This window comes from Pseudochaenichthys georgianus, unplaced genomic scaffold (genome assembly GCF_902827115.2).
Source record: "Pseudochaenichthys georgianus unplaced genomic scaffold, fPseGeo1.2 scaffold_400_arrow_ctg1, whole genome shotgun sequence".
NCBI lineage: Eukaryota > Metazoa > Chordata > Actinopteri > Perciformes > Channichthyidae > Pseudochaenichthys > Pseudochaenichthys georgianus.
In genome coordinates, this window is record NW_027262965.1 from 96597 (window position 1) to 115381 (window position 18785).

Here is an 18785-nt window from a genome sequence, read left to right on the forward strand (position 1 = left end):
GTGGGCTCCGTCACATGCTGAGTCTGAAATATCGATACTTTCTCGGAAAACTAAATATCGATATATATCGCAGGATCGATTAAATTGCTAATTGTGAGCGGGATGAAAGATACGAATTAAAGAGGTTGGTGAATTCTATAGAAACATTTAAGTTGAGTATTTTTTGCAATAAGATGTTGTGATTAACAGTGTCAAAAGCTTTCCGTAAGTCAAGAAACACAGCCCCCGCAACCCCACCCCTGTCCATTGATGCCTTAACTTTCTCCACGAAGAAGCATGTCGCTGTTTCTGTTGAGTGATTAGCCCTGTATCCAAATTGCATTGGATGCAGTGGAAAGGAGCTGTTGTTGAGATGATTGATGATTTGTTTGGCAATCAATTCAAATACCTTGGATACTATGGGTAAGATACTGATGGGCCTATAGTTGGATGTCATGAGAGGGTCCCCACCATAGTTATCAAGAACACAAAACAGTTCTTTAGCCCCTCTGTCCTGGGGGTTGTCAACATGGATGTTAAAATCACCAACAATGACTAGACGGTCAAAGTCAAAACACACTATAGACAGCAGTTCAGTAAAGTCATCAAAAGAAGCTAAGAGCACAGCTGAACTCCCGCAGCCCTGGGGCCCCTACATTGGTTGTGATGGCAGATGACGGGGTTTGGTCAAGTTGCTCTCTACTGGTGAGGAAAGCGGCATACCACTAAATTAGGTATGGATTTACTTCCATTTTGGCCATTCTTGACACCAAGATGTCTGCTTGTATTGTGTTGCTGCTGAGAAGTCTAGGAAGAGGGCTCTTGCATAGGTGTGGGGTTTATCTAAATGTTTAGTGATGATGTGAACCAGAGCAGCAACAGTACCACCCCCTTGCTTATAGGCAAATGGTATGGATCAAGTATGTCTTGTCCGTCACAATAGGTTTAGCTGAAGAGGTCATTCCTGTCACGGTTCTCATGGTGTCCCACACTTTTTTGGGGTCTTTGCCTTTTAAAAGCATTTCCCAAAAGCTTTCTGTGTGTTTTGATTCCCTCAATTAGACTTTCAGTTCTCTCTCTGTCTGTTCAAGTGCTCCATAGTCTTTGTTTTTGAAAGCTATTTTCCTGGTTTTTTTAACTTATTGTAATGTCCTTAGTCACTTATGATGTATTACTTGGATATATTTGTATTTCTTTAGTGGGAACACAGAAGTTAATATAGTCTTTGGTAACAGTAGTTATTTCATCTAGGTGAACCTTCCTGAAAAATGACCCAATCTGTCCAATCAAAACAGGCTTTCAACTGTTCCCTACTTTCATTTGTCCAAGTCCTTATTACTTTCTTTTCTAGTTGACTTCCCTTCAGTTTGGTCTTATACACTGGTATCCTATTCACAACATTATGATCAGAGTTCAGTATTGGTGGTCTGTATTTAGACACATAGGCTCCTTCATCATTAACAAAGCATTTGTCCAGGATATTGTCTTTCCTGCTGTGATCCCTAACATACTGCTGGAACCCAGGTAACACAGTCTCCAGGCGACATTGCTTCATGTCCCGAGCACTATTGCCGGTGCATCGGGGTGGCTGAGTTGCAGCTCGTGAACACAGTGTCCTCTGCCGCTGGGAGGCACGTAAACAACAAACGGTAAAATACAACCAAATTCTCTAGGCAGATAAAAGGGTCTTGACGTCATGCCGAGAATTTCTACGTTGGGATTGCAGGTTTTAAATTTTACTGAGTATGGTCCGCACCACAGATCATTAATATACACACAAATACCGCCCCTCTGGTTTTCCCCGAGTTCACATCCCTGTCTGCTCGAACAAGGGCGAGTCCGGGTACTTCAAAGAGAGATTCAGGCATCGTAGATTGGAGCCAACTTTCCGTGAAACACAATAAAGAGGCCTCGAGAAATTCATGACAGTACCTTGTGTATGTCCTTAGTGTGTCCACGTTGTTGCTCAATGAGCGCAGGTTTGTGAGAATGATGGATGGAAGTGGTGGCCGGCTGAATCTCCGCCGTATTCTGAACGCCTCCCCTCCTTCCTCGTCTCTTTTTCCTGGTGTTTCTAAGCGGCTCCCGAGGGATTTCATCCAATAATGAAGAGCACAGATGACTTGGTGTATTCGTAGGAGGCCGATCGCATTGTAGCTCTAGCATAGCCTCGCGGCTGTAGCAGCGCAGAGGCCGGGGCTCCTCGCCATACCTGTTTGTGCTGTCACTCAGGTGTAGGGCTGTGCGATTATGGCAAAAATCATAATCACGATTATTTGGGTCAATAATTGATATCACGATTATTTGGACGATTATTCATTGACCATTTATTGAACTTTAAAACAAATAATATTTTACCAATAAACAAGATCAACAAATATGTTGGAGCGCACTTCCAAAACCATACTAAACATATATTAATATGATAAATAAAAATAAATGAGACCAAAATAAATTAAATCAAATATGATGCAGTGCACTGTCACAACCTACTGAAAACTCCTTAACATATAGCCAACATTTTGGTAAAACATATTCAACATATTCCACTCAGTTAAACGTTGAAGGCTGGCCAACCCTCATGGTCCAGAAGTAACAGGAAATAAATGTTGAACTACAATTTAAGACCAAATAAAAATGTTTAGGCCACCATGGCAAATGCTGGTAGGGCTGCTCATGTCATCTCTTAAAGATTTTTTGCAAGAAACATCAGCCTGTTTACATGGTCTGGTTTCAGAGATGAGCGCAGGCAGGTAACAAGCCACCTATACTGAAGACCCTCAGCCACGCCCCGACACATGGGGTGACGCCGGCCAATCACAAAGCTTTGATGCGTTCAAGTGCATTATTCTAAGATTATGTTTTGGACATTAACGATAAAACAGAATATTGTTGTTCTATTTTTAGACACATCTCGCGATTGACTGGTTGGGCACCCCTCGGCTAGACCATAGGTCTGTTGTGGTGGCAAAGTAGTCAGCTGAAGCCACATCTCTCTCAACTTCCCGACGGCATTTTTCATATAGTGCAGGCAGCGCAGACCTGCTGAAATAATACCGAGACGGCATCGCGTAACGCTTGTCCAACGTGTTGACAAGTTGCTTAAAGCCCTGGTTGCTAACAGTGCTAACTAGGCACATATCTTTAGCGATGTGAAATGTAATGGCAAAGTACTTGTAAATAGTGGACATAGTTTTACCCTTCTTTTTAACGAGTTGCTGCTCTTGTTCTGACATCTCCGCTCGCGCTGAACACTCACAACACATGTCACTCCCACGTGGCCGAGTGGGCTTTTAGGGAGGGGCGAAGGCGCACCCAGCAAAATAATCGTATTTTGTCAATTATGCTGTTTTCATAATCGTCGCAAGCCATAATCGTAATCGCGATTAAAATACGATTAATTGCACAGCCCTACTCAGGTGTGTCTTGGAAAGTTGAATGGCCAGACATGGTCTGCAGAAGGCAAATGTAATCCACAGGATCAAAAGCATGGTCTCTCAAAATTATGTTTCATACAGACACGACACAGTTTAGACAATAATTAGACAAAAAAACAAAACACAAGAGGAACGGAGCATACTGAGACTCGCAGTGACAGGATGCCGTCTCCCTCTGTCTCCTGTATACCAGAGGTGGGAGTAAGTCATACATGTGCAAGTCTCAAGTTACTGGGGTGAGAGTCAAGCAAGTCAAGTCCTACGAAATCCTGATGAATAACCCCAGTTTAAATCAGTTAAAAGACAGTGGTTATGAAACTAGAGTTTTATTTTCAACATTAACAACAATGGAGAGTGGGGCTCTGACATCATAAAACAGGTAATAGGGGGAATAATTGGGCAGGCGTGTGTGTGTGTGTGTGTGTGTGTGTGTGTGTGTGTGTGTGTGTGTGTGTGTGTGTGTGTGTGTGTGTGTGTGTGTGTGTGTGTATGTGTGTCTCTATTTTCCTCCTTACCCAAATCTCTAAAAAAGGGGCTGCAACGGATCTGATACAGACTGATACAGATTTGAACACTTTACTGACGTCAGTAAAGTGGTGCTACGGCTATTGGTAACTTCTCCACCTATCAGGGGAATGAGAGGCTGGGCCACGGCCGGCCATTGCCGCTCGAAAGCGCTGGAGACGCTGTAGAACATATGCCAGGCCTGTAAGTGGCGCTGTAGTCTGCAACAAAAGCAGCGAAGAAGACTTCCCTTGCATGGTTGCCATAGTTGCCCTTCTGTTTATTCTCCGCTGTGGCTCTTGTTCTATAGTTGTATGTATTGATTTAAATTGACATGCATCCGCTAAGAAAAATAGTCCGTTGTTACCGTTTGAACTAACGTAGGAACGGCAGGAACTGCTTCGATAGCGTTTTTTGAGGAGCTTTTTGATTACAGATTTGAAAACATCGCTCCTTGCTTTAAAAGTAGCACAATTCATTATGTCAAACCTTGGAAAGTATCTAGATATCCCTGCCCTAATGCCAAAGGAACTGCACACTGAATATGTGTCGCCGTTTGATGTCTATGTATGGACCGCTGCGTAAAAAGGAGGGTTTCTGCCCCGTTACTTCTCTTCTTACTTCTATAAGAATAAAACACGGTGGACGGAGATCTCTTTTTCTCCCCGCTGCAGCCCAGCAGACTTCCCTTGCATGGTTGCCATAGTTGCCCTTCTGTTTATTCTCCGCTGTGGCTCTTTTTCTATAGTTGTATGTATTGATTTAAATTGACATGCATCCGCTAAGAAAAATAGTCCGTTGTTACCGTTTGAACTAACGTAGGCAACGGCAGGAACTGCTTCGATAGCGTCTTTTTGAGGAGCTTTTTGATTACAGATTTGAAAACATCGCTCCTTGCTTTAAAAGTAGCACAATTCATTATGTCAAACCTTGGAAAGTATCTAGATATCCCTGCCCTAATGCCAAAGGAACTGCACACTGAATATGTGTCGCCGTTTGATGTCTATGTATGGACCGCTGCGTAAAAAGGAGGGTTTCTGCCCCGTTACTTCTCTTCTTACTTCTATAAGAATAAAACACGGTGGACGGAGATCTCTTTTTCTCCCCGCTGCAGCCCAGCAGCTGATCTCAGAGCATGCTCCTCTCTCCTGAAGGGGGCGTGGTCAGCTGCAGGGGGGCGTGGTCAGCTGCTGCTCACAGAATCAGCCCCCTGCAAAAACAGCGCTGGAAAGAGCAAATAGAGCGAAATGAGGCGTGTCTAAAATGCAGGATCTTTTTGGTATTTTGAAAAAGATACTATATTTATATACTTAATATGGGTATGGCCCTACAATATATTGTTCAAATATAGCATGATAGGTCCACTTTAAGTGAGTTTTTATTGTGTTAACGTGTGTATTTATGCTTTTTAGATTGACTTTCTCTCTTTCTCTGTCTGTCTGTTCTAGAAACCGAAAGGAAGAGAGAGACGTCACAGCTGTCAGCAATGTGACAAATCCTTTACAATATCTGGAAATTTAAAGCGCCACCTGCGTATTCACACAGGAGAAAAACCGTACAGCTGTGAAGAGTGTGGGACAACTTTCACTACATCAGGTCATCTCAAATCACATCAACGTATTCACACGGGAGAAAAACCTTACAGCTGTGAAGAGTGTGGGACAACTTTCACTACATCAAGTGATCTCAAATCACATCAAGTAGTCATACAGGAGAAAAACCTTACAGCTGTGAAGAGTGTGGGACAACTTTCACTAAATCAAGTGATCTCAAATCACATCAACGTATTCACACTGGAGAAAAACCTTACAGCTGTGAAGAGTGTGGGAGAACTTTCACTAGATCAGGTACTCTCAAATCCCATCAACGTATTCATACAGGAGAAAAACCGTACTGGTGTGAAGAGTGTGGGAAAACGTTCACTCAATCAAGTGCTCTCAAAATACATCAACGTATTCACACTGGAGAAAAACCTTACAGCTGTGAAGAGTGTGGGACAACTTTCACTCAATCAAGTGCTCTAGAATCACATCACCGTATTCACACTGGAGAAAAACCGTACTGGTGTGAAGAGTGTGCGACAACTTTCACTCAATCAGGTGCTCTCAAAGCACATCAACGTATTCATACAGGAGAAAAACCTTACAGCTGTGAAGAGTGTGGGACAACTTTCACTAGATCAGGTGATCTCAAAACACATCAACGTATTCACACTGGAGAAAAACCTTACAGCTGTGAAGACTGTGGGACAACTTTCACTAGATCAGGTACTCTCAAATCCCATCAACGTATTCATACAGGAGAAAAACCGTACTGGTGTGAAGAGTGTGGGAAAACGTTCACTCAACCAAGTGCTCTCAAAAGACATCTTCGTGTTCACTCAGGAGAAAAACCATAGTGGTTTTAAGAGTGTCGGAGCCGCATTTAAGCATATTTTGTATTTTTGTTTTTTAGTTTACAATAAACAATTCCCATCTATTAGCCTTGTGTTGGGTAATCCTTTTTTCCATTACAGATCCCATCCCAACAGCGCCATTTGTTGACGTAACGTCAGAAATGACAGGGATAATATTCACTGTTCCTTTAAGTTTCGTTTTTTGGCTGGCCGACAGCTGTTTCAAACAGCTGACATTATTGCAGCATTAAATCCAAGCCATTGTCCGATGCAGCTTATGATTCCAATATACGATCCAGTTTGAATGCTGCTCATACCCGGCCGCTTTCCCAGCCTTGGCTCTCGGCCTCTCCTTTCGCCTCTTGATGAGCACAGGTGGTGACAATCTCCAGCTGATTGTGGCATGTTGTCCAGCTGATCCGGGATGACGGTGTCGGTTGTGAAGTAATCCAATTGTTTGTCCGGTGAAAACGATCCTTAATCCAATGCGATATGTTTCTTATATTGTCCAGTTTAACTCATAGAGTACGATTCCACTTAATGTAATGGCAGTTTAAATGTTCCAGTGTCCTATATCTTTTTGCCATTACTTCATAGGAGGTTTTAGAGTGATCCTGATGCAGACACAAACATATGAAGTTCCGGTCTTTTGCTGCAGTTTTAGAATGATGTTTTATTGCTTTACATACCAAGGTTTAAGTACTCGGTGTCAATAGTTGTAGTATGAGCATCTGCTGGGGCTGGCTGGCCGTCTGGTAGAATCGGTATGCTCTTCCTCCTGTGTCCTCTTCCTCTCCTGTGACCTATGACCCCTTTTATAAACCCTGCCACCAAGTGTTCTAAAATAATATTGCACTATTCATATAAATAAGGTAAACTGAGACACCAATAACACCCATAGCCCATGTCTCCTACAAAGAGTGTGGGAAAACCTTTTCTTAAAGTATTCACCTTAAAGTCCATGAGCGAGTTTCACTGTTCACATGCTTCATGTATCTGGAACATATTTACGATGTTTTCAGTTTGACTCTATTCTCTTGTTGAAATGATCAGACTACCAAAAATAAAATGGCCTTAGAAACAGACTCGTCACCCTGCATATTTGTTGTGTTTTGCAGAATATTATAAACATGTCTTTCCCTTATCTTCAAATACCCCAGGTTGTGTAGTGATGTATTTGAGGTGTACTGTCCACATCGCAGACCTGAAGTCGTGCAGTCAATGTATGCGAAGTGTACAGGACCTTGGTCTCTGAGACTCAAAAAAGCCTTTCTCGCCTACCTGTCCACTTTGCAGACCTGAGATCCTGCAGTCATTTCTCAAAGATGGTGTGGCATTGTTACAGCCGCGGCTACCTTGTGTCATTAAGTATGGTTGGGTATGTAAATGAGCTGTGCAGTTCCCCTGCTGTCATTGGCCAGACGTCATCCAACCCCTGCTCGCGTCTGCCACGTCATCCGGGGGAGGAGTATAAAGGCTGAGCACGGACAACACTCTGGAGGGTCTGTATTTTGTGACAGACGCCTCAAACCACTCCTTGTGACAACGCCTTCCTTCTGTGACTTCTGAGGATTCTGTAGACTGACTAGCAGTGTGTATTTAGTATTAGCTCCACTGATTAGCAGTGTCTTTAGTAGGGTTCTGTGTTAGCGTAGGGTTTTGTGTGTGTGTATACTGCTTAGAGCAAGGTTGATTAGCACCTGTAGACCAGCATTCCTGTGTGTGTATACTGCTTAGAGCCAGGTTGATTAGCACCTGTAGACCAGCATTCCTGTGAGTGGACATTGCGTAGAGCCAGGTGATTAGCACCTGTAGACCCGCACCAGCTGTGTGTATTTCCACAGTCCCGTTTTGTTTATTGTTTGTTTCCACTTTAGAAGTGAGATTTTCTTTTCTTTGTATAGCAGGGCAACTCTCTTTTGGAGACCCTTTGTGTTATGTTATAGTGACAGATTGACCCGTTGTGGGGCCAATCTGTGTGTCCATCATTTTACTTAGTTTCAGTAACAATAAAATCACCGGTAACAAATATACCAAATCCAATCTGGTCGTGTTGTTTCCCGTTTGTACCCTAGCCAAGTGGGAACGTAACACGTGGGGGCTCGTCCGGGATCCTTAAAATCAATTCCTGGGGTTATAGGTGGTTGTGTTGTGGCTAAAAACTTGGTAAAACGTGTGGGAGGTACACCCGAAAATGGCATCCTTCACTTTGGAAGAGTTCTTGGTTTGGCCGTCCTATGAGGAGCTAGAGAAGGGACTACAGAGGGGACTAGAGGAGGAACTAGAGAACGAAACTCGAGAGGGGACTCGAGGAGGGACTAGAGGAGGGACTAGAGGAGGGAACTCGAGAGGGGACTAGGAAAGTGACCTGAGGAGGGACTAGAGAAGGGGTCTCGGGCGGACGGCCCGGGGGCAAGGCAGAGGACCAGGAAGGGGTCTCGGGCGGACGGCCCGGGGGTAAGGTGGAGTCCAAAAAGGGGGACTCGGGCGGACGGCCCGGGGGCAAGACAGAGTCCAAGGTGGGGACCATGGAGGGGCGAAGGCAGCGGCAGGAAGAGTCAGGGGGCCGGGCCCGAGGGCGAGGACCGCTGCACTCAGGGGGCCGGGCTCGAGGGCGAAGACCAGACAGCTCCGCAGGAAGGCGCTGACGGGACAGTGCCGGAGGCCGGGCAGGACCCGGTGTCGGAGCTGGTGGGACAGGCCTCGGCAGGATCCCCCACGGAAGAGGACCAGGACACGGGATTGGCAGGACCCCCGGCAGGAGAGCAGTCGGCGGGGTCGAGTATGCCAGGGAGAAGGGGATGTTGCTCCATAAATGGATTGATTCATGTAACGCTGCAGAGTATTCTGCCTTTAAAGAATTAATCCTGATGGAGGAATTCAAGAGAGGATTGCCTGACCGTATTGTGGGGCATATAAATGATCAGAAAGTGCAATCTCTCTCCGCAGCGGCTGTACTGGCGGACGAATATGTGCTAATGCATAAAACGGTGTTTTCTCCGGCTATTGCTGAGAACTCTCGCCGCATGCCGGGTGCACCTGTTGGTCAGCCAGCGAGAGTATTCACGAGGAATAGAGAGGAGAGAGAATGTCACTATTGTCATCAGCCTGGGCATCTAATTGGTAATTGTATGCTTCTGAAGCGGAAGGAGCAGCCACCAAACATGACTAGGCCGAAAGGCATCGGCTTAATCAATACCAGCTCACTCAGTACTTCCACACCTGACACTGAGGAAGAAATAGATCCCTGTTTTAAGCCTTTTGTGTTCGAGGGATTGATATCACTAACAGGTGAGTCAGACGATCAGAGACCCGTCCGCATTCTACGAGACACTGGAGGCTCACAGTCAGTGATTGTTGCCTCGGCTCTGCCATTCTCAGACAAGTCAGCGTGTGGGTATGGATCACTATTATGTGGCATTGAAATGGGTTACGTGCCCCGTCCCGTGCACAATGTACACATACAGTCAAAATTAATTACTGGATTTTTCCCTGTTGCTGTGTGCCCAGCATTACCTATACGGTGTATAGTCCTTTTAATGGGAAATGACATCGCAGGAGGTAAGGTAACTCCTGCACTTGAAATATTGGATTCTCCTCAGACTGTGTTGTCTGAGGCCACAAATGCTCACATTTTCCCCATTTGTGCTGTCACCCGCGCGCAGGTGCGTAAGATTGACTCGGAGGTGTCGTTAAATGATACTATGTTTGGGACCCTGTTTACAGATGAGAAAATGCCGGAGGAAAAGCCAGTAGTGGCGAATTCCGTTCTCCCTGCTATGACCGCTGCGTCAGCGCAACCTGCCAGCCCAGCCGTTGACGGTTCCACACTCCCGGTAACCCGAGAGCGGTTACTCGCCGCGCAGAGGGCGGATCCGACGCTTGCGAGGTGTTTCGAGCAGGTGGTGAGTAACGACAAGGCAAGGGGTGAGAAGGTGGCTTATGTGTTGGATAAGGAGATACTAGTGCGCCAATGGTCCCTCACTGCTACTGCTGAATCTGACTGGGGTGTAGTGCATCAAGTAGTCGTGCCGGTGCCATACCGTCAACATGTGCTATCTGTAGCGCATGAAAGTCAATGGTCGGGACACTTGGGCGTGACAAAAACCTACCAAATAATCCTGAAGCATTTCTTTTGGCCAGGTTTGAAGAAGGATGTCTCTAGCTTCTGCCGCTGCTGTCATGTGTGCCAGGTTGTCGGTAAGCCTAATCAAAAAATTCCGCAGGCTCCGTTACATCCCATACCTGCTATAGGTGAGCCCTTTGACCGGGTGTTGATAGACTGTGTTGGTCCTTTACCACGTACGAAAACAGGTCAACAGTATTTACTCACGATAATGTGTACGTCGACTCGTTTTCCGGAAGCGATTCCGCTGCGTAGCATTACTTCAACATCTGTAGTTAAGGCCTTGACGAAGTTCTTTTCTACATTTGGAATTCCGCGAGTAATCCAGAGTGACTAAGGGACAAATTTTAAATCTAAATTGTTCAAACAGGTCCTCCAAACACTGCAGGTTAAACATGTGATATCTAGTGCGTATCATCCCGAGTCGCAGGGGGCATTAGAACGGTGGCATCAGACCTTAAAAAGCATGCTGCGAAAGTACTGTATGGAGACAGAAAAAAATTGGGATGAGGGAATTCCTTTCGTTTTGTTCGCAGGCCGTGAAGCTGTTCAGGAGTCGTTAGGATTCAGTCCCGCGGAGCTCGTCTTCGGCCATACGCCCCGCGGCCCACTTAAAATCCTACACGATGAGTTTCTTTCGGCTGATAGTCCTCCTGATAAAAACGTATTAGATTACGTTAGTCAGTTCCGTGAGCGTTTGCACCGAGCAAATTCACTCGCTAGAGAGTCGCTCTCCGCTTCACAAGCTGTCATGAAGCGTGCCGCTGTCCCTAGGCACTTTGAAATAGGTGACAAGGTCCTTGCACTATTACCTATCCCCGGTTCTGCGCTCTCAGCCAAATTCCTCGGTCCATATGAAATCCACGATTGTCTTAGTGACACGGATTATGTTATTCGTACTCCGGAGAGACGGCGCAAAACGCGCGTCTGTCATATTAATATGTTGAAACGCTACCATTCCCGCGCCGCCACTGATAGCCAGCCTGCCGGCTCGGAGAATCAAAGAGTAGCTGTTTCGGCGTTAATAGTGGTAGATAGTTCCGGCCCGTCTGACGACGGTTTGGTAATGCGCTCACATCACCAGCCGGGTGCTCGGTTGTGCAACTCGGAGATGGTAAAAACATTGCCCACTGTGTTAGGTCATCTGCAGGAGGCCCAGCAGCATGACATAACCCAGTTGGTGGATCGATTCCCGAGCCTTTTCCATGATGTCCCGACACAAACTAATGTGATAACGCATGACATCGATGTAAAGGGCGCGAGGCCGATTAAACAGCATCCATACCGTGCCAACCCGACCAAACGCGCACTTATGAAACAGGAGGCTGACTATCTTCTAGCAAATGGCCTGGCGACACAGAGCTCTAGTCCATGGTGTTCGCCGTGTCTGGTAGAGGCGAAATCTGATGGTTCCCCGCGCTTTATTACGGACTACCGTAAGGTGAACGCTGTTACGGTGACAGATTGCTACCCATTGCCTAGAATGGAGGATTGCATCGACAATTTAGGTTCCGCTAAATTTGTCAGTAAATTGGACCTACTTAAAGGTTACTGGCAGGTACCTTTAACGGACCGTGCCTCACAAATTTCCGCTTTCGCTACGCCTGACTGTTTTCTGCAATATACAGTCATGGCGTTTGGGATGTGTAACGCTCCCGCTACATTTCAAAGATTGGTGAATACTGTCCTCTCCGGAATAAGCAATTGTAACGCATATTTGGATGATCTCATTGTGTACACGCCCACCTGGGAGATGCACAAGGAGATCCTGGGGCAGGTATTCACCCGGCTCGCACAGGCGTCTCTTACTTTGAATCTGGCCAAATGTGAATTTGGTAAAGCTACTGTCACATATTTAGGAAAGCAGGTTGCGCAAGGCCAAGTCAGACCAGTGGAGGCTAAGGTTACTGCGGTGGCTGAATGTGCGGTGCCCGGCACCAGGAGTGATCTCCGCCGTTTCCTCGGCATGGCAGGCTACTACCGCAGTTTCTGCCGCAACTTCTCCACTGTAGCCCAACCCCTCACTAGGTTGATAAGTCCCAAGGTGGATTATGTTTGGACCCCTGAGTGCCAGCATGCATTTGAGTGTATAAAGACACTTTTGAGTCACGCTCCTGTGCTCGCTGCTCCCGATCTTGCGAAGCCCTTTAAACTCGAGGTGGATGCTAGTGCAGTGGGGGCCGGTGCTGTTTTACTGCAGGAAGATGCGGCGGGAGTTGATCATCCTGTCTGCTATTTCTCCCGTAAGTTCAACAAACATCAGGTACGCTACTCTACCATTGAAAAGGAGACTCTTGCTTTGTTGTTAGCTCTCCAGCACTTTGAGGTTTATGTCGGGTCTAGTTCTTTGCCGGTTGCAGTGTTTACCGATCATAACCCCATTGTCTTTTTGTCACGCATGTACAACCACAATCAGCGTCTCATGCGGTGGGCTCTGATCGTCCAGGACTACAACCTGCAAATCTGCCACAAGAAAGGTTCAGAAAATGTGTTCGCAGATGCTCTGTCCAGACTGGAGTGACGTGTTCTGTGGTCATGGGGTTATGATTCACAAAAACCCTGTGGGGTTTGTGTTTTAAGGGGGGGGGGGGTGTTACAGCCGCGGCTACCTTGTGTCATTAAGTATGTTTGGGTATGTAAATGAGCTGTGCAGTTCCCCTGCTGTCATTGGCCAGACGTCATCCAATCCCTGCTCGGGTCTGCCACGTCATCCGGGGGAGGAGTATAAAGGCTGAGCACGGACAACACTCTGGAGGGTCTGTATTTTGTGACAGACGCCTCAAACCACTCCTTGTGACAACGCCTTCCTTCTGTGACTTCTGAGGATTCTGTAGACTGACTAGCAGTGTGTATTTAGTATTAGCTCCACTGATTAGCAGTGTCTTTAGTAGGGTTCTGTGTTAGCGTAGGGTTTTGTGTGTGTGTATACTGCTTAGAGCCAGGTTGATTAGCACCTGTAGACCAGCACCAGCTGTGTGTATTTCCACAGTCCCGTTTTGTTTATTGTTTGTTTCCACTTTAGAAGTGAGATTTTCTTTTCTTTGTATAGCAGGGCAACTCTCCTTTGGAGACCCTTTGTGTTATGTTATAGTGACAGATTGACCCGTTGTGGGGCCAATCTGTGTGTCCATCATTTTACTTAGTTTCAGTAACAATAAAATCACCGGTAACAAATATACCAAATCCAATCTGGTCGTGTCGTTTCCCGTTTGTACCCTAGCCAAGTGGGAACGTAACACGCATATAGGGAGTTGCAATCTCCTGATGATATAGACTGTATTATAGTGGACATCTGCAACCCTAGAAAACAAGATAACATTAGGATAATCAATTTATACAACCCATGTCCAAATCTAGGATATGGCCGAGGCGGTGCCATTTAGTGATGGCAAAATGAAGCTTTGAATGAAGCATCGAACCACTTGAACAATTTGTGTCGGAAATAGGTTCATGTCTCGAAGCTTCAGTTACAGCGACCTCTCCTGGCAAAGTTGCAAGGCTGCAGTGGGTTTATCGTATCTTTGCCTTGAAACATATTTGATGCACACACACTAAGACTGAATATCATGTTCTATTTGCAATTAAAGATTGATAATTGTGTGTAATGGGTTATTGAGAAGAGACTAGAGAGTGCTGGACATTTGTTTGGGGGGAGAGGGCCTTTTATCAGTCAATAAAGTATTAAAGTTGAAAAGCAATGATTTAAAAGTACATCTTTGGCTTTGAACCAGCTGCGCGGAGGACATCGCCGCATTCGGGCCGCCGGCTCGACCCACTGGGCTATCTATTCCTTAAAATTTTGAACTGTTTTTATATTACTGATAATTGTCTATTTGTTCAGAACTTCTCCACATTTCGAAGTGTTTCCCGAGCCAGAACGACCTATCTTTCTTCCTGGCTTGCTATAATGATACTACAATTAAAATGCAATACCAACAGCAACAACGCAAACTACAACAACCCACACATTGCGCATTGTTTAGAGCGGTCATAAAGTGTTGAAGCGCTCAAATTCGAAACTGTTTTAACCTGTCACCTGTCAGAATCGAGACGAGGCAGTGCATTGAATCGCCTGATTGGACCGCAAACCAGTCAAGTGATTCATTCAGGAAATGAAGCAGTTGCTGGTTCGGACGTCATATGTCACGTGATTTGAAGCAAGCTTCGAAGCACTGCTTCTATGAAATAGGAAGTCCAGGGTTGAAGCTCGAAGCTTCAGTGTCAAACTGTCATCACTAGTATACAACCCATGTCCAAATCTAACCACTGATATATTTAAAGAAATGGCAGCAAATAAACATAGGGAGGACGTTTGGTGTGGTGATTTCAATGCACACAACCGTCTATGGGGCAGCAACCATACAGACAGTAACGGAAACATAGTGGAAGAAATGCTGGAGGAAAGAACACTATCATGCCTTAATGATGGACATGGCACAAGAGTAGATGTTCACAGGGGGAAAGTCTCATGCCTGGATCTGACATTAGTGTCAAACTGTTTGGTTCATACATGTGAATGGTTTGTTTTGAATAACTCCACTGGAGGAAGTGACCATTATCCAGTGCTTACTAAAATGAATAATAATGTATATATGCAGGAAGGAGGTGTGATAACCAGGTGGTGCTTTGCTAAAGCTGATTGGGGGAAATGTAGGATATGGTGTGAGGAGTAGGTACACCTGCTAACATCAGAGGGAAGCATAGAGGTCATTACAAGCCACATAACGCAACATATACTAAATGCAGCAGAGAACAGTATACCCAAAGCAACAACCAAGGGTAGGGAGAAAGTGGTGCCATGGTGGAATGAGGAATGCAGCAGCGCTACTAAAGAGCGAAACGATGCACTTAGTGAATTAAAGAAACATGACACAAAATAATGTTATATAGAGTATCAAAGGAAAAGGGCAGCTGCTCGAAGGACAGTAAAATACACACAAAAGAGAACATGGAGAGAATGTTGTTCTACCATTGGCAGGGGAGTAACATCAGGTGATGTCTGGTCCATGTTTCAGCAGATGAGTGGGGAAAATAATCCATTAAAATGCCAGCTTTGGTTGATGGGGAGAGGCTGGCAGTGCCAGATAAAGAAAAGGCAGGTATGTTAGGAAGGACACTTGCAGCAGTACATAGTGGGGAGCATCTCAGTGATATCCATAGGCAGCAAAAACAGCAGTTACTAGCAGAGAATGAAAAGGTGAAGGAGAAGAGACAGGATAATAGGTCAGCTCTGGATGTGGAATTAGTAAGAAGGAGTAATGACGTGTGGAAAACATTGAAAATGAAAGAGATAATGGCAATAGTGTACTTTGACATTGAAAAGGCGTATGACTCTGTGTGGAGGAGGGGCTACTGATCACATGGAGGAGGAGCTACTGATCACATGGAGGAGAATGGGTATTGGAGGGAGAATGTTCAATTGGGAAAGGGCCTTTTGAACAGACAGGACATTTAGAGGAAAGGTTGGAGCAGATATATCCAGTTATTTAGAAATAGAAAACGGTATCCCCCGAGGGAGTGCGGTCAGTCCAATATTATTAACATCATGATTAATGACATGTTGACATGCTCAGACTCATGCATCCAATGGGCTCTACACGCAGAGGATGGGGCTATGTGGATGAGGGGAAGACGTGCCCCATACGTAATGGAGAAGCAAGAGCGATTAAAAAAGTGGAGAGGTGGTCAAATAACTGGATTCAAAATGTCAGAAAGCAAGTCATGCTACATGGTATTTACAAACAAACGCAAGACTGATGGCCAACAGCTAACACTCTATGATCGTCCAATGACAAAGGTGAATGAGTTCAATACCTAGGACTGTGGGTTGATAGCAAATACACATGGGAAATGCATATTAATCAAGTGGAAACAAAATGCTAGAAAGTATTAAATGTATTGCGAGCTGTAGCTGGATGCAACTGGGGCGCAGACAAACAAGCATTAGTAGAAATAACAATAGCAGCAAAAACATCACTTACAAATGGATAGACTACAATATAAAGCATTGAGGTGTGTATTGGAGCGATAAGGAATGGGAGGTTAGAGATGGGCCGGTAGTTATTGAGACCAGGTTGAAATGAATGAACAACAATCACAAAGAGGCCGCGATGCCAAAAGGGTCCGGAGGAATATCTCACACAATGTATCTAAAGACACACAGAGATCCCAAAGATGATTCCAGCCCACAGATATACACAACATGACGAAAACAACCTCAAGACATGTAAACAACCACAACATGAGATGAACACGCACTTTAAAGATCTGTTGAACGAGCAAAGAATCATCAATGCCTTAAAAAAGATGCAACAGGATTAGAAAGAGATGCACAACAACCAGAGAGAGGAACATGACCCCAAAAGAAATGAAAACACAGAGCGATGACATTAAAGGTTGAAATAAGATGCAACACAACCAAAAAGAAACATCAAATGCAGGGACGCGGGAAGTCAGTCAGAGTGCGGGGTGGGGGTGCCTCGCAGCGGGAAACTGTGGCTCTTCCACTGCGTTTGCGCTTCAGATGAGGCTCCCTCCGCAAAACGAGGCCCCACGCAGTCTGCGTTATCTGCGTGGAGGGAGGGTCCGGTTTAATAACGTCACACTAAATGCAGTCATTTGGTCTTTAGCAACAGCTTGTGAGAGCAGAGCGTTCATCGGTGTTCGTTGTCATGCTGCCAGTTTGTTGACGGCCTGTGTGTTGATGGGACTTCTCATGCTCCCTAAATGTTTCCTCTGCCTTTCGCCAGTTCTTAAACCGTGCTTTCACAAAACTCCCATCCCTGATCTTGCGCTGACGAGCTTCTTTTCTATAGCCGAGCAACAGAAGAAGCACGCTGCATGATCCCTTTCTCTTATCGTGAAGCTTTTTAGAGACTGCTTACACTGAAATGCTAACTCAAACATACTCAAAATAAAACGTTTGTATTGATTTGATCAGTGAACTTTTTGGCGTTGCAGTTACAACTCTCCGCCAGCAGGTGGGGGTGCTGCAGCCCCCTCAGCACCCCCCCCCTTCCCACGTCCATGATCAAATGACTAAAGAAACATCAGAGAGAAGCTGAGTTACTGCAAGGAGAGGAGGAAGTACTAAAACATACACAAAGCAACCACTTAGAAAGCAAAAGGACTGAAAGGGGATCAAAACATACTTAGAACGATCACATGAATACAGAACAAGTGTTAAAAAAGATGCAAAAAGACTGAAAGTAGATTTGGTGACACAAACAAAGACACCCCCCCTCGCTTGGACCTTAAAACAGGAACTTAATCTTTAAATTCACACAATTCAAGTTTTATATCTCTACAACTCCATCTTAGTGCCAAAGTCTGTCCACTCCCAGAAACGTTGATCACTTCTCAGGAAAGAAGAGTAATGATGAGAAGGAAGCAGACGTTGTGTCAGAGTGGAACATTTTCATGTTGCTGAGCAACAGACAGGAAGCAGGGGGCGGGTCTCAGAGTCTGGACCTTCACACTCACATGTGTTAATATTTAATCCACTACAAGAGGCTAGTTGCACGGGATGACGTATTTCCATTTCCGGTTCATTGAGCGTGCGCTTGTAAACTTCCGGTGTACGGTAGAGCGGTAGAGCGGGTGGTGGCAACACTGGACTGTGACTGGACGAGAGATGGCAGAGGGAAGTGACGAGGCAGGAAGTTAAGTTGAAGGAGGACACTCTGACAGTGAGTAAAAGAGAGTTTGTACTGTTTATGGCAGAGATGATCAACTGTTCAGCGCAGACTAAAGCCGGAATGAAAGAATCTAAATAATTGTCAAATCATCTGAAAAGTACCTTGATGTGAAAGGGATGCACTGGGGAGACGTGAAAGATATCCTGAATGATGACGTCCAACAACCTCAGACATGGACTGGATCATCCTGGTGGTGGTAATTGTACTGCAGTGGAATGCTAGAAGTTTAATTGCAAATGGACAAGAGTTCAAAAAATATATTGACAACCTGGGAGAGAAACCTAATGTTCTTTGTATTCAGGAAACATGGCTGAAACCACAACTGGATTTTATTGTGAAGGGATATACTGCAGCTAGACGAGATAGGGACTCTGGCAGAGGGGGAGGAGTTGCAACATTCATACAGAGTGGGATAAGCTACAAAGTTATGCATGTAAGTACAGATCATGAAGCAATAGTTATAGGGTATGGAATGATAGAGGACCTATAGATATAGTGAATTATTATAATGTGGGAAATTAGATCAAAGTATATTAGAGGATGCTGGGGGTTCACTGCAAGACAAAGTGATATGGTGTGGGGGTTTTAACTCACATAGCTCGCTATGGGGAAGCAGTAGCACAGATGCAAATGGGGCAGTAGTTGAG

General features: G+C 45.3%; 2 pseudogenes; one reads left to right on the forward strand and one right to left on the reverse strand.

Annotated features, from left to right (window-relative positions):
• Positions 1-18785, reverse strand: part of LOC117442254 (zinc finger protein 729-like) — a 144808-nt pseudogene that overhangs the window by 92027 nt on the left and 33996 nt on the right.
• Positions 1-18785, forward strand: part of LOC117442253 (zinc finger protein 208-like) — a 104148-nt pseudogene that overhangs the window by 6587 nt on the left and 78776 nt on the right.